This window comes from Macaca mulatta, chromosome 13 (assembly GCF_049350105.2).
Source record: "Macaca mulatta isolate MMU2019108-1 chromosome 13, T2T-MMU8v2.0, whole genome shotgun sequence".
Taxonomy (NCBI): Eukaryota; Metazoa; Chordata; class Mammalia; order Primates; family Cercopithecidae; genus Macaca; species Macaca mulatta.
The window spans coordinates 82,358,805-82,385,818 of record NC_133418.1 but is presented as its reverse complement, the minus strand read 5'-3'; the positions used below and the strand labels follow the sequence as shown (position 1 = coordinate 82,385,818).

General features: G+C 42.8%; 1 protein-coding gene and 2 pseudogenes across 2 annotated transcripts in view; 1 reads left to right on the top strand and 2 right to left on the bottom strand.

Moving 5' to 3' along the window:
- KCNG3 (potassium voltage-gated channel modifier subfamily G member 3) overlaps window positions 1–27,014 on the bottom strand; it is a 56,780-nt gene that overhangs the window by 15,242 nt on the left and 14,524 nt on the right. The gene's annotated exons all lie outside the window — the stretch shown is intronic.
- On the bottom strand, window positions 6,500–7,715 carry LOC144333784 (non-selective voltage-gated ion channel VDAC1-like; annotated as a pseudogene).
- Window positions 13,364–13,924, top strand: LOC712906 (small ribosomal subunit protein uS15 pseudogene; annotated as a pseudogene).

Below are 27,014 nucleotides of genomic sequence, written 5' to 3'. Positions count from 1 at the left end.
CCACTATATTCCAGCCTAAGCAAGAGTAAGACCAGTCTCAAAAAACAACAACAACAAAAAAGATTGTGACCATTATTATTATTACTACAAACCATATCTGAGCTCAGAGCCTTCCATTTACAAAAGTTCAGTTCAAGTCCAATTTAAAAACATTCTAAAAGAAAGTAAAAAGTATGCCCAACTAGAAGAGCAATCACCACAATCGAGTCAGCAGCAGCTTAAATCAGCCTTAACAACCCCAGGAGTGCCACAAAAGGAAAAGTTACCCTTCTTACTTGAAGCCTTTGGATTTAAATGTACAAAGCATTTCCAATCACATTTCTAACAGGCATGTACAATGTAATAACACGAAGCACAATAAAAATTTCCAACAAACTGCACATCAACAGCCACTTCATTACCTAGAGTCTTTCATGTCCTTATAAGAGTTTTTCTCAACAACAATTGGTTAAATGGGAAAAAAAAAAAAAGTAGGGTTTTTTGAAAGAAAAAAACATGATTTTTTTCTTACACACTTTAATTATCTTACAGAGAAAAAATCTATACCATTCGTACCTCTTTATCTTCCAACCTAGATCAATAATAAATGAAAACACATAATTGAACACTTATTCAAGTTCCAAACATCTTTCTATAAATTTACATACTAATTCATTTAATTCTCACAACTGTATGCAATAGGTTTTGTTATGATCCCCACCTACAAATGAGGAAACTAAGCCAAAGAGAAGTAACTAGTGGCCAAGTGCAGTAGCTCATGCCTGTAATCCCAGCACTTTGGGAGGCCAAGAACGGCAGACTGCTCAGGCAGACTGCCTGAGCCCTGAGTTCAAGACCAGCCTGGGCAATGTGACGAAACTCCATCTCTGCAAAACACAGAAAAAAAAAAAAATTAGCCAAGCATGGGGGCACGCGCCTGTACTCCCAGCAACCTGGGAGGCCGAGGTAAAAGGGTTCCTTGAGCCCGGGAAGGTTGAAGCTAAAGTGAGCTGTGATTGTGCCACTGCACTCCAGCTGGGCGACACAGAGCCTTTGTCTCAAAAAAAAAGAGAGAAGTAACTAAATCATGTCACACAGATAATAAATGACAGGTTAATAATATTTACAAGGCTGGCCAGGCACAGTGGCTCATGCCTATAATCCTAGCACTTGGGGAGGCCGAGGCAAGCAGATCACACACACACACACGCAAGGCTGGGCACAGTGGCTCATGCCTGTGATCCCAATACTTTGGGAGGCCAAGGCAGGAGGATCACTTGGGCCCAGGAGTTCGAGGCTGCAGTGAGCTATGATCACACCACTGCACTCCAGCCTGGGCAACAGAGTGAGACTCTATCTCTAAAAAAAAAAGAAAAAAAAAAATGTACAAAGCTAGGTGTGGTGGCACGCACCTGTAGTCTCCCAGCTACCTGAGAGGCTGAGGAAGGAAGATCACTTGAGCTCAGGCTTCAAAACCGGCCTGAGCAATATAGTGAAACCCCTCATCTTAATATATAAATAAATAAATTTTAAACAAAACATATGTACTCACTGACGAAGTCATACCTTGAATCACGCCTGGGATGCATGGATGTCCCTATACAGCTACAGTCAAAGTGTGTGTTAATTTTTACGTTCCTCACTTGATACCATTTTGTTTCCTTATGCTCACGTTTGGATGGCCATTTCATTAGGACATGTGGCAGGACGAGGATAATGATAAATGAAAAGTTCACTCTCTCAAAGTCATTGAGATTGGCCACAGAGAGCTGGGTTCCTCCCACAGTTTTTTTTTTTTTGTTTGTTTTTGTTTTTGTTTTTGTTTGAGACGGAGTCTCGCTCTGTCGCCAAGGCTGGAGTGCAGTGGCCGGATCTCAGCTCACTGCAAGCTCCGCCTCCCGGGTTCCCGCCATTCTCCTGCCTCAGCCTCCCGAGTAGCTGGAACAACAGGCGCCCGCCACCTCGCCCGGCTAATTTTTTGTATTTTTTAGTAGAGACGGGGTTTCACCGTGTTAGCCAGGATGGTCTCGATCTCCTAACCTCGTGATCCGCCCGTCTCGGCCTCCCAAAGTGCTGGGATTACAGGCTTGAGCCACTGCGCCCGGCCCCTCCCACAGTTTTTAAGGGGCTGCTATTATTCTACCGGATCTCTTTTCTTCCTGCAATCGCCTCCACCTTTGCTTTTCTCACTTTCCCTTAGCACACAGGAACACGGGGCTATCACCCTTGCCTGAGGAATCTGGCTTCTGCCTCCTAAACACAGTTTACCCTCTGTGGTTCCTCTGTCCTCTGTTTTGGCAACAGAGGTACCAGATCCACGCTCTCTCTTTATTGGGAAACAGGGACTGATGACTGTCTACAAAGAAACAACCAAGTTTCTGACTGCAAATGCAAAGACAACAATACCTGTCCTGCTAAGACACGCTATCCATCATACATAAATCTCCACCAAAGTGTGTTTCTGTGAAAAATTACAGGCAATTACTACAAATAACCCTTATCTTCTTCAACTCCTTTTGGCATAATTCAATATTCAACCCAAATACATGACTTAAGTGCATTGTAGTGTCTGCAGTGTAGCCTGAGGTACTGTCTTGCAAGGAGCTCTGTCCCGCTAGTGTGAGTTTGTAGAGACAGACTCTAAAACCTCAGAAAGAAGCAACATAGGAGACCCCATTACTTAAAAAAAAACAAACATAAGAACCTCAGGAAGAAACAGTTTTGATATTATGTCATTGTGGTAGGCTTCTGTTTCTTAAACCTTTAGAGATGAAGAACTGAAACCATTCAACACACAAGAGAAGACAGAATGGCCGGACGCCTAAAATCCCAGCACTTTGGGAGGCCAAGGTGGGTGGATTACCTGAGGTCAGGAGTTCGAGACAAGCCCGACTAACATGGTGAAACCCCGACTCTACTAAAAATACAAAATTAGCTGGGCGTGGTGGCACGTGCCTGTAATCCCAGATACTCGGGGGGCTTAGGCAGGAGAATCGCTTGAACCCGGAATGTGGAGGTTACAGTGAGCCAAGATGGCGCCACTGCACTCCAGACTGGGCAACAAGAGCAGAACTCCGTCTCAAAAAAAAAAAAAAAAAGAGAGAGAGAGAGAAGACAGAATGGTATTATGGTATTATGACCCCCCAAATACCCAGGCCCATTCACCATTGGCCCAAAGCCAGTTCCGCCCCACTCCACACCCTCATCTACTTCCCTCATGTCCTATTTTGAAATAAATCTCAGATTGTGCATTTATCCCAGAGTCCTTTCTCACCCGCCCTGCCTGGCAAGTCAACTAATGTGCACAAAAGAGGCACGAAATGGGCATGGCTTCAGTCTGAGTCTCCTGAGACAGGTCACTTGTAGCCAGGATGATGCAATGTCCTGGAGTCAGGATGGGATGACATATTAACTTGGATGTGGCTGTAAGCCCATGGAGCCCATTAATTCATTCATCATGCAACAAAGCTCATGAGTGAGTGCCTACTGTATGTCAGGCCACAGAGAGGTGTATAAAGATAAATTAAAGATAGAACTTAAGCATAGTTATGTAAGATGTTATCAGCTGGGTGCAGTGGCTCACACCTGTAATCCCAGCACTTTGGGAGGACGAGGCAGGCAGATCAAGAGGTCAGGAGATGGAGACCATCCTGGCTAACATGGTGAAACCCTGTCTCTACTAAAAATACAAAAAATTAGCCAGGCATAGTGGCAGACACCTGTAGTCCCAGCTACTCAGGAGGCTGAGGTGGGAGAATGGTGTGAAGCTGGGAGGCAGAGCTTGCAGTGAGCCGAGATCGCACCACTGCACTCCAGCCTGGGCAACAGAGCAAGACCCCATTTCAAAAAAAAAAGATGTTATCACTGGGGAAACCAGATGAAGGGTAAAACCGAACTCTCTGTGCTGTTTTTGCAACTTCTTGTGAGTGTAAAACTATTTCAAGCCAGGCAAAGTGGCTCACATCTGTAATCCCAGCACTTTGGGAGGCTGAGATGGGAGGACTTCTTGAAGCCAGGAGTACGAGACCAGCATGGACAACATAGCGAGACCCCCATCTCTACAAAAAAAAATAGCAGGCATGATAGTGCATGCCTATAGCCCTAGCTACTCAGGAGGTGGGAGAATTGCCTGTACCCAGGAGTTTCAGGCTGCAGTGAGTCATGATTGTACCACTGCATTCCAGCCTGGGCAACAAAGCAAGACTCTGTCTCTAAATATAAATAGGTAAATTAATTAATTAATAATTGTTAAATCATTTCAAAATAAAAGGATTTTAAAAAGAAGATAAAACAGACTGAAAATTTGCAACCCAGCAAAGGGTAAGATATACCCTCCCTAACAACAAACCTATCCTTAAAAACTCAAAAATAGAATGTAGAAAGTAATAAAAGCTATAATTGATGTGTGTTAAGTTCAGAAGAAGATAAGTTTTTCTTCATCTGGGAGATGACGGAAGGCTTCTTTGAGAAAGTGGCAATTTAATTTGGCATGGAAAGACCAGCACAAGCAAAATCAGGAAAGTGCCAGATACCTGATGAAGTGAAAGCAATTACATTTAAAAAGTTAACAAAACAAAACACGGATGTGAGCAGATGCCCTACATAGATTAAACAGGTGCGCGACACTGGGCCACTGCCCAGTGTTTTAGGCTTCCCCTAAATGGAACGGCAAGTGAAGAAAACAAAAGGCACCTCGAAATATCTTACTACAAAAAATGGCCCCTCTGACTATTCCTTTGATTTTCTTAACTGATAAAAAGGTAGACATCATCTTCTAGGAGCTAATTTACACAAAGAATTTCATCCAATCCCATGTATCAGTGTTCGTGTTCATTACCCTCTAATGGAGGGCTTGGGCTGCTTTTCCCTTAGCTCCGAACCCGCTCCGTGGACAAACCAGAGGTATTTCTGTGTGTGCCTTGCCTGAGGCTCTTGAGAGTCAGACATCATCTCTTTCTGACTGACCCAGAAATCAGGATGCGCTTCTCTCCACCAGAGCCAGGGAGTGTGTTTTCAGAAGACTGCCCTGCTGTAGGGGACATATACATACAGGCAAAGGGATCAAAAATCTGTGGTTCTGACACTCACTGCTAAAAACTTTCCAGAGATGACAGCAGCAGAAACTCAGGCCTGACATCACCTGTGGTCCCCAGCCCCACACTCTCCACTCTGGGTGGACCCCCTTAATCTTCAGGTGCCACAATCCCTTCCTGCACCTTCACCACTACCCCAGCGTACATGTATTTGCTTAAATAATGCTACAAGAAGATCAATCTCAATAATCTGTTCCTATTCCATATATGACTACCATGTGGGTTCTATTCCTTTTTTATTTAACTGGCAATTCATTAGTAAAAGAATTATGAGACTGGAAAGGATATCAAGATCTACCTCTTCAAATAAGATCATCTGACAAAAAGTGATAACAATTCTTTTATTTAAGAGTATTTTACCATTTTTGCTTCAAGATAGTTTTTATCTACAGAACAACTTGGGAAGATGAATATCAACAAATGATATTTTTAATTTTTTGAGGTTTCAATATTTTATTCAAGTTTTATTTTAAGTGATGTTAATTACAGCACTTGAAGGGGAGGATCTAATTCCACACAATATGACTCTAAAATGTACCCATTAAACTGCTGAAAAATAAATTGAGTGGTGAGAATGCAACAGAAGTCCAATTTAGATTCTAAGTGTTGTCACCATGTGATTACAATCACACAACCTCTCCCCAGCTTATAGCTAGAGCTCCTGGAAGCTATTTCATACTCTGGTGCAAGGGCAAAAAAGCACAACACAAGAAGGAATTCAGTACTGAATTACTGGCTTCATCAGATCCACCCTCTCCACCCCAAAATGGTACAACAGAAGCAGCTGTCACGCCCTGCAGACCTTTTGGTATAAGAGAGGTGATGAAGGACTGGGATGGAAACAGGTCATGAAGATCTGTCTAAAAAGGTCCCTTAACCGGGTGCGGTGGCTCACGCCTGTAATCCCAGCACTTTGGATCACTTGAGGTCAGGAGTTGGAGAATAGCCTGGTCAACATGTTTAAACCCCGTCTCTACTAAAAATACAAAAATTAGCAGGGCATGGTGGCATATGCCTGTAATCCTAGCTACTGGAGAGGCTGAGGCACAAGAATCACTTGAACCCAGGAGGCGGAGGTTGCAGTGAGTTGAGAGCACAGCACTGCACTCCAGCCTGGGTGACAGAGTGAGACTCTGTCTCAAAAATAAATAAATAAATAAAATAAAATAAAAAAGTCTTCGTCAGGTGAATTTGTACACACCATGATGCAATGAGCCTCTCATCTACTGGGGTTAGGAAACCAAGGTTCAATCATCAGAAAGTTACAGTTTCATTCATTTATTCAATACAAATTTACAAAGTGCCTATACATAATCAGCTTCCACTTGCAGCCATTTCTAGATTTTTTTAAAACCTGGCATCTCTACAAGGGCTACCAAATTCCCCCCAAGTCTACAGCTAAAAGGACTTTTTTTGGAATTGGGTTTCTTCTGTATCTCTGAAAAGGTAGCACTCTTTTTGAATCATCTTTAACCTGGAGGTCTAGCATGAAATTTAGCAGTACTTGCATCTCAGATATATGTTAAAAGATACATTAAATTCTGAAGGTAGCTATACTGCAAACTAGTTAAAATTAAACAACTGTACAGTATTCATTTGTGCTTGAAATTCTAGTCCTAAACCAAGCTCATGGCCACCAGCATGGACGTTCTTGCCATCCAGTTGAGCTGACAGCATCAGCTTCATACTTGGCTTTATGATCTGAGTCTATCCTAAACCTGTCAGGCTAGGGTTGTACACTTCAGCCAAGAAGCAGGCATCAGGGTCCATCTGATACTTGCCTGCTGTTCTGAAGTGAGTGTTACTGTTTCCTGATGTCCAGGCAAGCTTAACCGTAGTCTCCAACTTCTTATTCACCTCTGGGAAATAGAGGTGCCAAAATCTGCCCTGTCATTCACATAAGTATGAAGCTGGAATTCATCAGTCTTGTAGCCAAGAGTAAAGTTCCTCTGGGTCTCTTAAAACTCTGCAGTCTCAAAATTCATCCAGTAGCCAGCCAGTCAGCCCTCATAACCCAGCACTAGAGCACCCCAGACTGAAGGTCCAGCGATGTCAAAATCCACAGTGCAACCCAGGTTGATATGCTCCTGCCTATAGCGGGTTTCGATTTTAGCATTTTTCTCCCCCCAGCGTTAGGTGAGAAGTGATGAATCGAAGGTCAGCTTCAGTCCACATGCAAGCTGATCCTCCATGCAATCTCGGTGCCCAGTGTGTGGTGTTTCATTTCTCCATAATCGTCAGGTCATATCTGGTCCATCTGTACTTGGTTCACAGGCTGCCAGTCACCTTGGTGGCCTCAGTGTTGGGCTGAGCCTGAGTTTGTAAATTCCAATCCATTCTCAGATTTTGTTTTCAAATCAAGTTTTATTAAGCCAAATCCATAGCCCTTGGTGAACACATCCCTGGCAGATTTGCCAAGTTCAGCATACGTGGGAGGCATAACCATCTTCTGCTCAGAGGCGGTGGCAGCGGGCTCAGTGGTGGCGGCGGGCTCGGTGGTGGCTGCAGCGGGGGCTGCCTCAACAAATGACATTTTTGAAAAGTAAAGTAGTTCATGCTGATATCATTATTTGCTATTTCCTAACCACAGGTAACTAATTTGTCCAGTGCTCAACTCAGATTATTTTTACTTAACTAGGTACTCACTGCAAACATCAGGACAATGATACTTCTACGCTCAAAAAGTTTCCAATATGTACATTAAAACAAGTTGCCCAGGTTGGTCTAGAACTGCTGGCCTCAAGTGATCCACCTGCCTTGGCCTCCCAAAGTGCTCGGATTACAGACCATGAGCCACTGAGCCCAGCCAAAACAAAAGATTTAATCAAAGCAGGGATATTTCAAAGCATCTAGCCTATAAGGTCTTCCTGAAACAATAAGCTAAGTGTTTTAATCTACAGCCATGAATACAAAAGCATTCGCAGTACTAAAAGCAGCAATACTCAAATAATCCGAGTACTGAGGTATTGCTGACTCCTAACTCTCCACAGATAAGAGCTAAAATTCATGAGTTATCATCCAAGGCTTCAGATCTGCCACTCTCCGCCTTGTACCATCTGCTCCAACTAATGGAAACTAACACAGTCCCCAGTCTTCTCACGCCTCTTGCCTTTGCACATCTACCCTCCCTTCTTGGCCAACATCAACCAGGCTTTCAAGTCTGAGCTCAAGCATCACCACCCCAGGGAATCCTTATCTTAGGTCCACTAGCATGGCTGAGTTTCTCCCTGGTGTTCCTACAGCAGCCAGTGCTTATCTCTAGCAGTGCACATAGCACATCATGTAGTGGTTGTACATTTAGCTGTCTGTCTCTCCAGCTAGGAAGCAAGTGGGGCTGTGTGTCTTTAAAAAAACAAAAACAAAACAAAACAACAACAAAACACTATATTGCCTAATCATGGCACTTAAGAGGTACTCAGAAAATATGTTGTTGGACTAAATTAATGGTACAATAAATTTTATCGTTAGAGAGTTCAACTGTTTTATCAGTCTAATGGAATAATTAGGACAAAATGATATATTTGGTGTATTGATTTAAAAAATAACAATTAGAGATAACGCATTACTATCCTTACTTCATACCACACACAAAAATTAATGAGAATGAGTGTAGTACTAAATGTAAAAGTGAAAACTTTAAGATTTTATTTTTTTAAGAGTATTTAATTTCTTTCCTTTTTCCTTCCTTCCCTCCTTCCTTCCTTTCTTCCTTCCTTTCTTCGTTCCTTCCTTCCTTCTTTCTTTCTTTCTTTCTTTCTTTTTTTTGAAACAGGGTTTGGCTCTGTTGCTCAGGCTGGAGTGCAGTGGCACGATCACGGCTCACTGCAGCCTCTACCTCCCAGGCTCAGGTGATCCTCCCACCTCAGTCTCCCAAGTAGCTGGGAATACAGGTGTGCACCACCACACCCAATTAGTTTTTGTATTTTTAGTGGAGATGGGATTTCGCCATGTTGCCCAGGGTGGTCTTGAACTCCTGGGCTTAGGTGATCCACCCACCTCAGCCTCCCAAAGTGCTGGGATTACAGGAGTGAGCCATTGTGCTCAACCTATAAAGATTTTAGAAGAAAACATAGGAGTAATGTTTGTGACTAAGAAAGTAGGCAAACTTTTTTATATACAGCACAAAAAGTAGTAATCATGAAGGAAAATATTGATAAATTAGACTTCACCAAAATTTAAAACTTTAGTATAGTAAAAGACACCACTAAGAAAATGAACAGGCAAACCAGAAATTAGAGGAAAATATTCACAACATATTTATCTGACAAAGGACTAGTATCCAGATTGTACAAAGAACTCCTAAAACTCAATAGCAAAAATAACCCATTTTTTAAAAAAATAGGCTATGTGGACAAACATTTCACATAATAAATTATGTAAAAAGCCAATAAGCTAATGAAAACGATGATCAACTCTTTGCCATCAGAGAAATTAAAACCACAATGAGATATTACTACACTCCAGACAGAATAACTAAAATTTGCAAAACCAGTAACACCGAGTTTGCGAAGTAACTGAAACCGTATATAGTCATACACCACATAAAGACATTTCTGTCAACAATGGATCGTATGTATGACAGTAGTTCCATGAGATTATAATACTGCATTTTTACTATACCTTTTCTCTGTTTAGGTATGTTTAAATACACAAATAGGCCAGGCACAATGGCTCACACCTGTAATCCCAACACCTTGGGAGGCCGAGATAGGCAGATCATCTGAGGTCAGGAGTTCGAGACCAGCCTGGTCAACATGGTGAAACCCTGTCTCTAACAAAAATACAAAAATTAGTCAGGCGTGGTGGTGCCTGCCTGTAATCCCAGCTACTCGGGAAGCTGAGGCAGAAGAATCATTTGAAATCAGGAGGCAAAGGTTGCAGTAAGCCAAGATCGTGTGTCACTGCACTCCAGCCTCAGTGACAGAGACTCTGTTTCAAAAAAAAAAAGAAATACAATACACAAGTATTTACCACTGTGTTATAACTGCCTACAGTATTCAGTAGATTCTGCATAAGTGCGTGGCCTAGGAGCAACAGGCTACACCATACAACCTAAGTGGTGAGGTATATAGCAGGCAGTACCATCTAGGTTTGTGTGAGGATGCTCTACGATGTTCACAGAGCAAGGAAATCTCCTAAGCATCTCCCGACGTTACACGACTGTATACTCTTGGTGGGAGTACAGAATGGTAGATTGGTACAAAAGTTAATTGTGGTTTTTGCCATGAGGATTAGTAGCAAAAACCGCAAATACTTTTCCCTTTTTTTCTGAGGCGGAGTCTCACTCTGTCACCCAGGCTGGAGTGCAGTGGTGCGATCTCTGCTCACTGCAACCTCCGCCACCTGGGTTCAGGTGATTCTCCTGCCTCAGCCTCCCTAGTAGCTGGGATTACAGGCACCCACCACCACGTCTGGCTAATTTTTGTATTTTTAGTAGAGACAGAGTTTCAACATGTTGGCCGGGCTGGTCTCCAACTCCTGACCTCAGGTGATCCGCCTGCCTCGGCCTCCTAAGGTGCTGAGATTACAGGCATAAGCCACTGCGCCCAGCCAAAAACAGACCTTTTATAAAAACATAAAAATACATTAAACCACTCTGTGAAGATAAATGCGAAAATTTAGGTGAAATGGAAAATTTCCCAGAAAAATGAATCAGACCAAAATTTGCAGTTTTTGAATAACTGGAAAAACTGAATGGTCCTAAAATCATGAAAAAAATTGAATCTACACTTTGACATCTATTCACCAAAAGATGCACACCAGGTCCAGATGATTTTACAGGCAAGTTCTATCAAATACCAAGCATGCATAACCCCTATTTTATATAACACTATCCCAAATAATTAAAAAAGCAGTCACCAGCTCATTTTAAAAAGTCAGTGAAAGGCCAGGCACAGCAGCTCACACCTGTAATCCCAGCACTTTGGGAGGCCAAGGTGGGCGGATAACTTGAGGTCAGGAGTGCAAGACCAGCCTGGCCAACATGGTGAAAACCAGTCTCTACTAAAAATACAAAAATGAGCCAGGCATGGTGGCGCATGCCTGTAATCCCAGCTACTCGGGAGGCTAAGGCAGAAGAATTACTTGAATCCAGGAGGTGGAGGTTACAGTGAACTGAAATCGTACCACTGCACTCCAGCCTGGGTGACAGAGTGAGACTCTGTCTCAAAAAAAAAAGAAAAAAGTTAGCGAAATCATGGCCAGGTGTGATGGCTGTAATCTCAGCACTTTGGGAGGCCAAGGCAGGCAGACTGCTTGAGCCCAGGAGTTCAAGACCAGCCTGGACAACATAGCTAAACTCTTGTCTCTTCAAAAAATATAAAAATTAGCCAGGCATGGTAGCATGCACCTGTAGTCCTAGCTACTGGGGAGCTAAGGTGGGAGGATCACCTGAGCCTAGAGAGGTTGATGCTGCAGTGAGCCATTATCATGCCACTGCACACCAGCCTGGGTGACAGAATGAGACCCTGTCTCAAAAAATAAATAAATAAATAAATAAGTTACTGAAATCTTGATACCAAACCCAAACAGTATAAGAGAGAAAAACTGTAGGCCAATCTCACTTAGAAACACAGATGCAAAAATTCTACATAAATTAGCAAATGTGATCCAAAAATGCATTTTAAAATAAAAATAAAAAGACAAGAATGCCAGCTGTCACCATTTCTCATCAGTACAACTCTAGAGGGTTTAACCACTGCAGCAAGACAAAAGTATTATAAAGGTTGCAAAGACTGTCTTTATTTCCAGATAGTATCACTGTTTACATTACAACAAAAACAGACCCTTTGAATTATTAGAATAAATGAAAAGTATAGGTGCTCTTTGACATACAATGAAGTTAAATTCCAATAAACTCATCATAAAATCAAAAAATCTTAAATTGAACCATCATAAATTAGGAACAGTCTATACTGCTACAAGTAAGATGAAGGTACAAAATCAACTATACAGCTATATCAGCAAAAGGCAGAAATTGTAATTTTTATAAAGGATATAATTAGCAATAGCAACACAAGTTATAAGGCACCTAGATATAAATCTAACAAAAGATATAAGATAATTTTTAGATGAAAATAATAAAACTTTATTGAAAGACATTAAAGAATAGTAGAGTAAGTGGAATTATATACTATGTTCATGGATAATAAAACTAAATAATGTAAAAATGCCAACTCTCAGGCTGGGCACAGTGTCTCACGCCTGTAATATCAGCACTTTGGGAGGCTGAGGTGGGTGGATCACGAGGTCAGGAGTTCAAGACCAACCTGGCCAAGATGGTGAAACCCCGTCTCTACTAAAAATACAAAAAAAAAAAAAAAAAAAGCTGGGCGTGGTAGCAGATGCCTGTAATCTCAACTACTTGGGAGGCTGAGGCAGAGAATTGCTTGAACCTGGGAGGTGGAGGTTTCAGTGAGCCAACATTGTGCCACTGCACTACAGCCTGGGCGACAGAGCGAGACCCATCTCAAAAAAACAAAAAAGCCAACTCTCCAAATTAATCCATAAATTTAATGCAAAAAATTTTAGTGTAATGTGATCAAAATTCCCAAGAAGGGTTTTCATGGAAATTAATAAGCTGATTTTATTTCAGTAATTAAGACAGTATAGTGTTGATGCTGGAATTAATAAGATGGTGGGCTGGGCCCGGTGGCTCACACCTGTAATCCCAGCACCCTGGCAAGCCGAGCCGGCTGGATCACCTGAGGTCAGGAGTTGGAGACCAGCCTGACCAACATGGGGAAACCCCGTCTCTACTAAAAATACAAAAATTAGCCAGGCGTGGTGGTGCGCACCTGTAATCCCACTCACTCAGGAGGCTGAGGCAGAAGAATCACTTGAACCCAGGAGGCAGAGGTTGCAGTGAGCCAAGATCGCGCCATTGCACTCCAGCCTGGGTAACAAAGCAAGACTCTGTCTCAAAAAAAAAAAACAAAAAACAGGATAGTGGACCTAGAAGTAGATCCGCATGCCCAAAGAAACAAGATATATGGTAAATGAGGCTCTTCAGATTAGTGAAGTACATACTGGACTATTCTGTAGTGCTGAGGAAAGTGTTATCCACATGAATAAAATTAAATTCCTCACATAATAATTATAGGTGGACTAAAGACTCAATTTGAAATGTAAAAGTTAATTATTTATAAATATATTTAAAACTTTAAAGAAAACATGAAAGAATCTTTATGATCTTGGAGACAATATCGGATGTTTTCTCAGATAAGTTAAAAATCACACCAATCATAAAGAAAACAATTGATAAATTTGTCTGTTAAAATGTACAGCTTCTTCCTTTAGCTGCCTGACTGCTGCCATCATGGGTCGCATGCATGCTCCCAGGAAGGGCCTGTCCCAGTTGGCTCTGCCCTATCTCTGCAGCATCACCACTTGGCTGAAGCTGACATCTGATGAAATGAAGGAGACTTACAAACTGGCCAAAAAGGCCTGACTCCTTCACAAATCAGTGTGATCCGGAGGGACTCACATGGTGTCGCACAAGTACGTTTTATGACAGGCAATAAAATCTTAAGAATTCTTAAGTCCAAAGGACTTGCTCCTCATCTCCCTGAAGATCTCTACCATTTAATTAAGAAAGCAGTCACTGTTCAAAAGCATCTTGAGAGGAACAGAAAGGATAAGGATGCTAAATTCTGATTCTGAGTTTGATTCACCATTTGGCTTGATATTATAAGACAAAGCGAGTCCTCCCTCCCAATTGGAAATATGAGTCATCTACAGCCTCTGTCCTCGTCGCATAAATTTGTCTATGTACTCAAGCAATAAAATAACTGTTTAAATTTTTTTAAAATGTACAGATTCTATAAGCCTCAAAACACCATAAACAAAGTAAAAATACCAGCCACAGTCAGAAAGATACTTGCAGTCAGGCATGGTAGCTCATGCCTGTAATCCAGACACTTCGAGGTCAGTACAGGAGGACTACAGGAGTTCGAGACCAGCCTGGGCAACACAGTAAGACCCTGTTTCTACAGATATTTTAAAATAAATAAATAAAAGAAGATATCTGCAATGTACAATCAGTACCTAGGATGTATAATCAACCATTAAGAAAAAGGAAAGTCAGGATCAGGCGCGGTGGCTCACAACTGTAATCCCAGCACTTTGGGAGGCTGAGGCAGGCAGATGGCTTGAGCCCAGGAGTTTGAAACCAGCCTGGGCAACATAGTGGGACCCTGTCTCTACAAAAAAAATACAAAAATTAGCCAGGCGTGGTTGCGTATGTCTGTAGTCCCAGGTACTCAGGAGGCTGACGTGGGAGGCCGAGGCTGCAGTGAGCCATGGTCACATCACTGCACTCCAGCCTTGGCAACAGAACAAGACCTTGTCTCAAAACAAAAAAAAAAAAAGTGGGAGGGGGCCAGGTAGGGTGGCTCTCACACCTGTAATCCCAGCGCTTTGGGAGGCAAAAGTGGAAGGATCACTTGAGGATCGAGACCAGCCTGGGCAACACAGTGAGATCCTAACTCTACAAAAAATGTTTAAATTAGCCAGGAGTGGTGGTAAATGCCTGTAGCACCAGCTACTTGGAAAGCTGAGGCTAGAGGATCACTTGAGCCCAGGGCTTCAAGGCTGCAATGAGCTATGATCATGCCACTGCACTTCAGTCTGGGCAACAGAGTGAGACTGTCTCAAAAAAATGTATATATATATACGTATATATATATACACACACAAACACATTAACACACAAATTTGGACACAAATGTTTATAGCAGTCATAATAATCAAAAAGTAAAAACAATACAAATATTCAACTGATGAATGGGTAAACAAAATGTTGTATAACCATATAATAAATTACTATCCAATCATAAAATGAATGAAATACCACATGGATGAATCTTGATAATAAACTAAGTGAAAGTAGCCAGACACAAAAGGATCCATGTTGTATAACTGTATTCATATGAAATGTCCAGAATAGGCAAAGCCATGGAGATAGAGAGCAGATGGTTGTCAGGGTATGCGAGGAGGGGGAACAGGGTATGACTACTAACAAGTAGGTTTCTTTTTGGGGTGATGAAAATGTTCTGGAATACTGATGATAGTTGTACAATGTAGTGCAATCATAAAAGCCACCAAATTGCATACTTGAAATGGTAAATTTTGTTATGTGAATTATATCTCGAATTTTAAAAAAGGAATAGACAATACAAACAACATGCAGACAAATGTTTTTAAACATTATGTTGATCAAATGAAGCCAGACATGAGGCTGGGTGCAGTGGCTCATGCCTGTAATCCTAGCACTTTGGGAGACTGAGGTGGGTGAATTGCTTTAGTCCAGGAGGTTGAGACTGCAGTAAGCCATGACTGCACCACTGCACTCCAGCCTAAGTGACACAGCAAGACCCTGTATCTCAAAAAAAAAAAAAAAAAAGAAAAAAGAAAAAAGCAAGATAGATTTCATATCTACCAGATTAGCAAAGTGTTAAAGTCTGACGACATGTAGAAATGGCAAGGATATTGAGCAACAGGACTTCTACTCACTACTGTTAAGAATATAATTCAGTAGAACTACTGTGGAGAGCTATTTAGCAACATCGAGGAGAGATGTGCATACTTTTCAATACAGCAACTCCAATCCTAGGTAGATGCATTAAAGAAAGTCTCCTACATGTGCACTGAGACACGAACAAAACTATCCATTGCAGCACTACAGTAATAGCAAAATTTCTATGAACAAAAGAACAAATAAATCAATGCCTACTACATTACAGTTAAAATGCAAGGGCTACAGCCATAGAAATCAAACATGAACATGAAGTTGAACTAAAAAGGCAAGCTGCGGACTCCATTGATTACACCATTTATAAAAACAGTTTATGTAAAACAATGCTATATTTTGAGTACATAATCATATATTAAATGTATTTTTAAGTATATGGGAATAACATCAAAGTCAGGAGAGTGCCACTTTCTGTGGAAAATGAAGGGATTTCACTGGGAAAGAGGTACTCAGTACCCTGAGTACCAGGAGTCCTTTTGAGACAAGGACTCATGCTGTCGCCCAGGCTGGAGTGCACTGGCACGATCTCGGCCTACTGCAACCTCTGCCTCTTGGGTTCCCGCGATTCTCCCACCTCAGCCTCCCCAGTAGCTGGGACTACAGGCATGTGCCAAAACGCCCAGCTAATTTTTGTATTTTTTGGTAAAGACAGAGTTTTACCATGTTGCCCAGGCTGGTCTCAAACTATTGACCTCAGGTGATCCACCCGCCTCGGCCTCCCAAAGTGCTGGGATTACAGACTCAAAGATATTTTTTGAGACGGAGTCTTGCTCTGTCGCCGAGGATGGAGTAGAGTGGCGCAATCTTGGCTCACTGCAAGCTTCGCTTCCTGGGTTCACTCCATTCTCCTGCCTCAGCCTCCCGAGTAGCTGGGACTACAGGCGCCCACCACTACGCCTAGCTAATTTTTTTGTATTTTTTAGTAGAGACGGGGTTTCACCGTGTTAGCCAGGATGGTCTCCATCTCCTGACCTCTTGATCTGCCCACCTCGGCCTCCCAAAGTGCTTGATTACAGGTGTGAGCCACCACGCCCGGCCCTCAGTGATATTTGTAATGTTCTGTTTCTTGAATTGGGTAGTGGGTAAACAGGTGTTCATTGTGTTATCATCTATTGTTTTTTATATGCCTGAAAGACTTTATAATGACTTTTATGTGTAATTTCCTCTTCTACCTTTGTAAAGCATGTGTTGGGTTTTTTTTGTTTTTTTTTGTTGTTGTTGTTGTTTTGAGACAGAGTCTTATTCTGTGTCTCACTCTGTCTCCCAGGCTGGAGTTCAATGGCGCGACTTCAGCTCACCGCAACCCCGGCCTCCCAGGTTCAAGTGATTCTCCTGCCTCAGCCTCTTGAGTAGCTGGGACTACAGGCACGCACCACCATGCCTGACTAATTTTTGTATTTTTAGTAAAGATAGGTTTTCACCGTGTTGGCCAGGCTGGTCTCTAACTCCTGACCTCAAGTGATCTGCCTGCCTCAGCCTCCCAAAGTGCTGGGATTACAGGAGTAAGCCAGCATGCCTGGCTATAAAGCATATGTTTCCTTTATTTCACAGATTGATTTGTTCTGCTTCTTAGGTTTTTGATAGATGTAGTCAAGAAAAACACATTTTGATTGGCATAAGGAATTCAGTTTTTAAATGTTTAAATTTTGCTTTATTTTCAACACTTATATTAGAAAAAAAATCTTCAGAGCATTTGCTGTAATGGCTTAGCACCAACATTTAAATAAATTATTCAGGTTAGGCCAGGCGCGGTGGCTCATACCTGTAATCCCACCACTTTGGCAGGCAGAGGCGGCTGGATCACTTGAGGTCAGGAGTTCGAGACCAGTCTGGCCAACATGGTGAAATCCCATCTCTACTAAAAATACAAAAATTAGCTGGGTGTGGTGGCACACACCTGCAGTCCCAGCTATTTGGGAGGCTGAGAAAGGAGAATCACTTGAACCCGGGAGGCAGAGGTTGCAGTGAGCCAAGATCGCACCACTGTACTCCAGCCTGGGGGACAGAGCGAGACTCTGTCTGAAAAAAAAAAATTATACAGGTTGATTGAGGAATAGGGACAATTTGTTTTAAAAGACCACTGTATATTGTACTGTCAGTTAATAAAACTTAATTTTTATCTTTCTAAGGGCTGAAAAATTATGCTTTTTCACTTACTTGGTTCCAAAATGACATATATAACAATAAATATCAATTGAAGCCAATTTGGCCCTTAATTTGATGCTTGAGATGTGACTCAAAGTTCCCCATACATCATTACAAAGATGGAGCTGCTGCTGCACAAAAAGAAATGGAGTTTCTGGGCTGGGCGTGGTGGCTCATGCCTGTAATCCCAGCACTTTGGGAGGCCGACGTGGGTGGATCATGAGGTCAGGAGTTTGAGACCAGCCTGGCCAACATAGTGAAACTCCATCTCTACTAAAAATACAAAGATTAGCTGTGTGTGGAGACCCTTGCCTGTAATCCAGATACTTGGGAGGCTGAGGCAGGAGAATCGCTTAAACCCGGGAGGTGGAGGTTGCAGTGAGTTGAGATCATGCCATTGCACTCCAGCCTGGGTGACAGGGCAAGACTCCATCTCAAAAAAAAAAAGAAGAAATGGAGTTTCTGCTGGGCATGGTGGCTCACACCTGTAATCCCAGCACTTTGGGAGGCCAAGATTGGTGGATGACCAGAGATCAGAAGCTCAAGACCAGCCTGACCAACAGGACAAAATCCCATCTCTACTAAAAATACAAAAAAAAAAAAAAAAAAAAAAATTAGCCAGGCATGGTGGCGTGCACCTGTAATCCCAGCTACTTGGGAGGCTAAGGCAGGAGAATCACATAAACCCTGAAGGCAGAGATTGCAGCGAGCCAAGATCACACCATTACATTCCAGCCTGGGCAACAAGAGCGAAATTCTGTCTGAAAAAAAAAAAAAGGCTGGGTGCGGTGACTCAAACCTGTAATCCTAGCACTTTGCAGAGCCAAAGTGGGCGGATCATGAGGTCAGAAGTTAGAGACGAGCCTGGCCAATATAGTGAAACCCTGTCTCTACTGAAAATACAAAAATTAGCTGGGCATGGTGGTGCACACCTGTAGTCCCAGCTACTCAGGAGGCTGAGGCAGGAGAATCGCTTCAACCCAGAAGGCAGAGGTTGCAATGAACCAAGATCACACCACTGCACTCCAGCCTGGTCGACCGAGCGACACTCCATCTAAAAAAAAAAACAAAAAAGAAAAAAAGAAATGGAGTTTCTGCCAAACACACAAGCTCTGTGATCTGACCTGGGCCAATTCCCCTTGGCCACATTAAGTCAGTCACTGGACTTCTCTATCACCTTGCCTGTAACCTAAGATACTAATAACCTAAGAGGGTTTTGTATGAATCAGGCAGTTTATGTCACTGGTGTGCATGAGTGAGGAGTGCCAAAATATTTATTTTACCTACTCCCATCTAACACACATAAGGAACTGTGCACAACACAAAGGTGCTCACGAGATGGCATGCAGACTGTGGTCTTACTGTTTCAGAGAGTTTCATTTAAATGGAAAAAAATGGAGGTGTTTCCATTTTTCTTCCAAATGCATTATGACATCATATTATGCAAACATATCCTTAGGGATCACAAATAATGACTCATAATAAGTAAACAAATAAAGGGGTGGATAAAATTCTGCCATGCAGTCTCTTATAAGAATAATTTTATAAAAGTCAAAATCTTAATGCTGGCTGGGCACAGTGGCTCACGCCTGTAATCCCAGCACTTTGGGAGGCTGAGGTGGGTGGATCACTTGAGGTCAGGACTTTGAGACCACTCTGGCTAATGTGGCAAAACCTTGTCTCTATTAAAAATACAAAAATTAGCCAGGTGTGGTAGCACGCACCTGTAGTCCCAGCTACTCGGGAGGCTGAGGCACAAGAATCGCTTGAACCCAGGAGGTGGAGGTAGAAGTGAGCCAAGACTGCGCCACTGCACTCCAGCCTGGGCGACAAAGCAAGACCCTGTCTCAAAAAAAAAAAAAAAAAAGCTTAATGTTATCCCCAGGCTTTTCAATATTATGATCTAGGGTTTTTTTTGTTTTGTTTTTTTTTTTTGGTTTTTTTTTTTTGAGACGGAGTCTCGCTCTGTCGCCCAGGCTGGAGTGCAGTGGCCGGATCTCAGCTCACTGCAAGCTCCGCCTTCCGGGTTTACGCCATTCTCCTGCCTCAGCCTCCCGAGTAGCTGGGACTACAGGCGCCCGCCACCTCGCCCGGCTAGTTTTTTGTATTTTTTTTTAGTAGAGATGGGGTTTCACCGTGTTAGCCAGGATGGTCTCGATCTCCTGACCTCGTGATCCGCCCGTCTCGGCCTCCCAAAGTGCTGGGATTACAGGCTTGAGCCACCGCGCCTGGCCTATGATCTAGGGTTTAAATGCTTCCTTGGTATACTGTCCCCACCTATAAAAACTAGAGTTACTTAACATGTCAATTGGGGAGCTGCTGTCCAACCTGATGCCCCCTTGCTGACCATCCTTATCTTCTGACTCTTGGTGACACTATTTTGACTTAGTGACCTATAGTAGTGGGATCCCACAGCCCTTTAGTGTGCTATGCCAGGGCTATAGCACACTAAAGGTACAGTGGTCTCCAAACTTTCTGCTGATCCCTGAAAGGAATTCAGAAAAACTATGTATCCTGTACATTTTTATTCTGTATAGTTGCAAAGGATGCAAATTCTGACAAATGCAACATTTAAAAAATCAAACTTCAGCTGGGTGCAGTGGCTCATGCCTGTAATCTCAGGACTTTGGAAGGCCGAGGCAGGAGGATCATGAGGTCAGGAGATCAAGACCATCCTGGCTAACACCATGAAACCCCATCTCTACTAAAAATACAAAAAATTAGCCGGGCATGGTGGTGGGCGCCTGTAGTCCTAGCTACTTGGGAGGCTGAGGCAGGAGAATGGCATGAATCTGGGAGGCGGAGCTTGCAGTGAGCCAAGATCGCGCCACTGCACTCCAGCCTGGGCAACAGAGCAAGACTCCGTCTCAAAAAATAAACAAATAAATAAATAAAACTTGCTGGGTGCGGTGGCTCATGCCTGTAATCCCAGCACTTTGGGAAGCCGAGGAGAGCAGATCATGAGGTCAGGAATTCGAGACCAGCCTGGCCAATATGGTGAAAATACAAAATTTATTTTTGCTAAAAATACAAAAATTAGTCGGGTGTAGTGGCATGCACCTGTAATCCCAGCTACTGGGGAGGCTGAGGCAGGAGAATTGCTTGAACCCAGGAGGCAGAGATTGCAGTAAGCCGAGATTGTGCCATTGCACTCCAGCTCTGGGCAACAGAGCAAGACTTCATCTCGGGGGGGAAAAAAAACTGTTTGGCCAGGCATGGTGGCTCATGCCTGTAATCCCAGTACTCTGGGAGGCTGAGGTGGGCAAATCACCTGAGATCAGGAGTTTGAGACCAGCCTGGCCAACGTGGTGAAACCCATCTCTACTAAAAATACAAAAATTAGCTGGGTGTTGTGGTGCATGCCTGTAATCCCAGCTACTCGGGAGGCTGAGGCACAAGAATCACTTGAACCCAGGAGGCAGAAGTTGCAGTGAACCAAGAGGGCGCCACTGCACTCCAGCCTAGCAACAGAGCAAGACTCCATCTCAAAAGAAAAAATAAATAAATATATTTTAAAAACTGTTTTGAATCCAAATATTATGTTTTGATATACCTACCAACTCTAATTTTTAAAAATATATACTAATCTTTAACAGAAAATTTACATTGCTACTTTTTCTCATATACTTTGTATTTCCATTCTGCTTCTCCCACTTAATTTTGCCCTGATACATTTTTTAAACATTTGTCAAATTTTATCAAATCTCACACTTAAGTTTTATACACTACATGTAATTTTCACCTAAAAATTTTTGTTGTGAAACAAAAAGAGAATAAAATATGGACAAATTAAAGAGAACACATAAAGTGGAATTCTTTTGTTCTGATGAATCCTTTGAAAGCAATAGGTTTGGGAGGAGCCAGCCTGCCTTACTCCAGTGGCAGCTGACCTAATGTACACAATTTCTGCAAACTAATCATAATTAGACCAGGCTACACAAGGGAAAGGAAGCCACCTTATTTTCTCTCTTCTCATCATTGTGTCCTTAGCACACAGTACACAGGTGTTCAGTATATTTGCTGAACAAACTTCTATAACCAAGGTTTAAAAGGACCTACTATAATATATTTTTATACTTGAAATTTTGTAAATACCCCATTACCTTTCTCTGAACAACAACAAAAAAATAGGCTTACAATTTAACTGTTTAAAATTTCCTGTGCTACTGGGTGCAGTGTAGTCCCAGCTACTTGAGAGGCTGAGGCGGGAGGATAGCTTGGGCCAGGAGTTTGGTGATGCAGTGAGTTATGATCACACCACTGTACTCCAGCCTGAGTGACAGAGCAAGCCTCTGTGTCTTTTTTTCTTTCTTTCTTTTTTTTTTTTTTTTTTTTGAGATGGAGTCTTGCTCTGTCACCCAGGCTGGAGGAGTGCAGTGGTGCGATCTCAGCTCACTGCAACCTCCCTCTCCCAGGTTCAAGTGATTCTCGTGCCTCAGCCTCCTGGGTAGCTGGGATAAGAGGTGCACACCATTATACTTCGCTAATTTTTTCATTTTTTTGCAGACATGGGTTTTCGCCAGTTGGCCAGGCTGGTCTCGAACTCCTGGCCTCAAGTGATCTGCCCACCTCAGCCTCCCAAAGATCTGGGATTACAGACATGAGCTGCTGCGCCCAGTCTGAGACTCTGTCCCTTAAAAAAAAAAAAATTCCTGTGGCTGTAAACTGTGTCAAATTTTTTCATTAAGTTACCACTCCAAGTATTAATAGGATGTAATTGATCAAAACATGAACATTACAAAATTCAGTATAAAATTAATAAAATAGGGTCAAGTGCACTGGCTCAGCCTATAATCCCAGCACTTAAGGAGGCCAAGGTGGGTGGATCACCTGAGGTCAGGAGTTTCTGAGACTAGCCTGACCAACATGGTGAAACCCCATCTCTACTAAAAATACAAAATTAGCCAGGTGTGGTGGCACATGCCTGTAATCCCAGCTACTTGGGAGGCTGAGGCAGAAGAATCACTTGAACCCAGGAGGTGGAGGTTGCAGTAAGCTGAGATCGTGCCATTGCATCCCAGCCTGGGCAATAAGAGTAAAACTCCGTCTCATATAATAATAATAATAATAATAAATAAAACAGTAAAATTCTATTGAAATCATTTTTAAATAAAATAAGTACAGTTTTTTTTTTAATTTGCAATTATTCATGTCTCTTCATCCATTACAAATTTTACAACCAGGCCGGGCAGTGACTCAAACCTGTTATCCCAGCACTTTCAGAAGCCAAGGTAGGACGATCGCTTGAACTCAGGAGTTCGAGACCAGCCTGGGCAACAAAGAGAAACCCAGTCTCTACAAAAAAAAAAATACAAAAACTTAGCCAGGTACAGTGGCACAGGCCTGGAATCTCAGCTACTTGAAAGGCTGAGGTGGGAGGATTGCCTGAGACCAGGAGGTTGAGGCTGCCTTAGGCTGAGATCATAGCACTGTACTCCATCCTGGATGACAGAGCGAGATCCTTCTCAATAAAAATTTAAAAAAACAAAAATTTTTGAGACAGAATCTTGCTCTGTCACCTAGGCTGGAGTGCAGTGGCACGATCTCAGCTCACTGTAACCTCTACCTCCTGGGTTCAAGAGATTCTCATGCCTAAGCCACCCAAGTAGCTGGGGTTATAGGGGCACACACCACCATGCCTGGCTAATTTTTTTTGTATTTTTAGTAGAGACAGGGTTTCACCATGTTGGCCAGGCTGGTCTCGAACTCCTGGCCCCAAGTGATCTGCCAGCCTCAGCCTCCCAAAGCGCTGGGATTATAGGTGTGAGCCACCATGCCTGGACAAAATAAAACATTTTTAAAAAGCAAAGAACTGATAATCATATAACTTTGCAAAAGAATTTGTTGCCCATTATTAGAGTCATTCGCTTTCATACTTCTTCAAAAGTACTGCTTAAAAAAAAATACTTAGATCAAAAGGTTTCCAGTGACTTCTAAATACACTAGTTACTCTTCTGCTAAAGGCAGAAAGGGATGATACGTTAAAATATTTCAATACAAATCTTTCAATACTATATATATATATGTGTGTGTGTGTGTGTATGTGTGTGTGTGTGTGTGTGTGTGTGTGTGTGTGTGTGTGTATATATATATATATATATATATATTTTTTTTTTTAGATGGAGTCTTGCTCTGTCACCCAGGCTGGAGTGCAGTGGCGTAGAGGCGCAATTTCGGCTCACTGCAACCTCTGCCTCCCAAGTTCACACCATTCTCCTGCCTCAGCCTCCTGAGCAGCTGGTCAATACAACATTTTTATTAAATATTTGTGTCAGGGTTTGGCACGGTGGCTCAGGCCTGTAATCTCAGCACTTTGGGAGGCCGAGGTTGGCGGATCACCTGAGGTCAGGAGTTCGAGACTAGCCTGGCCAACATGGCAAAACTCTGTCTCTACTAAAAATATAAAAATTAGCCGAGCATGGTAGCACCTGTCTGTAATCCCAGCTACCAGGGAGGCTGAGGCCAGAGAATCATTTGAACCCGGGAGGCGAAAGTTGCAGTGAGCCGAGATCGCGCCACTGCACTCCAGCCTGGGTAACAAAGCAAGACCCCGTCTCAAAAAATACATCTATATATATTTTGAGTCATCTCTTTCACGCACATCCCACAGGGTTTTATACCCTGAGACAACGTACCTCAGTAAGGTTCTGGATGAGTGAGAGGAGTGCTTTTCGTTTGTAAAGTGAGAGTTGGAATTATGAAAGGAGAACCTGGAGCCTTTACCACAGGCACGTTCTGAAGCCTACTTGTTTTATAGGTGTCCATATTGAAGTTGAGGACTTGGAAACTGGTGCCTTTAAAACCATGGTTCTTAGGCCAGGCACAGTGGCTCACACCTATAATTCCAGCATTTTGGGAGGCCAAGGTGGGCAGATCACAAGGTCAGGAGATCGAGACCATCCTGGTTAACATGGTGAAACCCCATCTCTACTGAAAATACAAAAAAAAATTAGCCGGGCATGGTGGCGGGTGCTTGTAGTCCCAGCTACTCGGGAGGCTGAGGCAGGAGAATGGCGTGAACCCAGGAGGCAGAGGTCGCAGTGAGCTGAGATTGTACCACTGCACTCCATCCAGCCTAGGCGACAGAGTAATACTCTGTCCAAAAAAAAAAATGGTTCTCAAATTTTGGGGTCTCAGGACCCCTTTACACTCAATTCCTAAGGATCTAAAGGAGCTTTTGCTTTATGTAAATTACATCTGTCAATATTTATCATATTATATATTAAACTAGAATTTTGTTTTAGATGAGGTCTCACTACGTTGCCCAGGCTAGAGTGCAATGGCACCTTCACGGCTCACTGCAGCCTCGACCTCCCAGGCTCAAGCAATTCTCCCACTTCAGCCTCCTGGGTAGCTGGGACTACAAGAGCACATCACCATGCCTAGCTAATCTTCTTAATTTGTAGAGAAGAGGTCTCATCATATTGCCCAGGCTGGTCTTGAACTCCTGGGTTCAAGTGATCCTCCCACCTGGGCCTCCCAAAGTGCTGGGATTACAGGTCTGAGTCACCATACCTAGCCTGTCAAAGGCATTCTTAGGTAAAGCCTTAAAAAAAAAAAAAAAAAAATTGAGTACATGGTAGTGGAGGATATAAAAACTAACAGTTTGGTGTCACTCAAATGACATGACCTCAGAAGCCCTTCTGGGACACCCCAGGCTGTGTTAGTTCTGTCCCCCACCTGCACTCCCTTCCACAGTGGCACCATCTCACCTTCTCTCATGGATGGCTCTATGGCTGCTTGAGGGCAAGGGTCCCATCTTGGTTATGCCTCACGAGTTACTGGGTAATATTAACACATATAACTCGCTTCCTTTCTTAAAGTGTACATCCCAGTTTCTTTCATATAAAATCATAAACTTTTAATATATTACTAAAACAGCTGTTCCTGATTTAATGCAGGTTGAGTATTTCTTCTAACATGTTTGGGACTAGAAGTATTTCAGAGTTTGAATTATTTTTTTGGATTTTGGAATATTTGCATGATACCACTTGGGTATCCCAAATTCGAAATCCAAAATGCTCCAATGAGCATTTCCTTTGAGTATCATGTCAGCACTAAAAAAGTTTCAGATTTCGGCATGTTTTGGGTTTTCAGATTTGGGATGCTCAGTCTGTAGGACCTATCTCCTGAATCCCACTTTTGATCACCCATTGCCTCACCAGCCACCAGATTTACTAAGTCAGAGTCAAGGATAGCTAAACTTTCTTTCTCTAGGATAGATACAAAGAATAAAGCACTTACTAGAACCCAGAAGTACCTTGTCATCTCACAATCACCTCCAAGTAGTGAATCCTGGTATTATCTAAGGTGGAGCTCAGGCATATCATCATATGAGTGGAATAGCCAGGCTCAGTGACTCACACCTGTAATCCCAACACTTTGGGAGGCCAAGGTGGGCAAATCCTTTGAGCTCGGGAGTTCAAGACCAGTTCTGGGCAACTGAGCAAAACCCCATCTCTACAAAAATTCAAAAAAATTAGCTGGGCATGGTGGTGCATGTTTGCAGTCCCAGTTACTTGGAGGGCTGAGGCGAGAGGGTTGCTTGAGCTCGGTAGGTTGAGGCTGCAGTGAGCCAAGATAGCACCACTGCACTTCAGTCTGGGTGACAAAATGAGACCCTGTCTCAAAAAAAAAAAAAGAGAGAGGAAAGAAGGAAGGAAGGAAGGAAGGAAGGAAGGAAGGAAGGAAGGAAGGAAGGAAGGAAGGAAGGAAGGAGAGAAAAGAAAGAAAGGAGAAGGAAAGAAAAGAAAAGAAAAGAAAAGAAAAGAAAAGAAAAGAAAAGAAAAGAAAAGAAAAGGGAGTGGTATAAATCAGGGTTAAGCATCTCTGAAATTAACACAAATCAGCCAGGTGGGGTGACTCACGCCTGTAATCCCAGCACTTTTGGGAGGCCAAGGCGGGCAAATCACTTGAGGCCAGGACTTTGAGACCTGCCTGGGCAACATGGTGAAACCCTGTCTCTACTAAAAATAACAAAAATTAGTCAGGCGTGTTGGCACATGTCTGTAACCCCACCTACTCGGGAGGCTGAAGCACAAGAATCGCTTGAACCCAGGAGGTGGAGGTTGCAGTGAGCCAAGATTGCACCATTGCACTCCAGCCTGGGTGACAGAGCAAGACTCTGTCTCAAATTTAAAAAACAAAAACAAACAAACAAAAACACATACAGATAGTCCTTAACTTCTAAATACTTGATTTCCCACACCAACCATAAAAGCCCCTGTTCTACCAGAACTATCATGATCAAATAATAAGTTCTAACT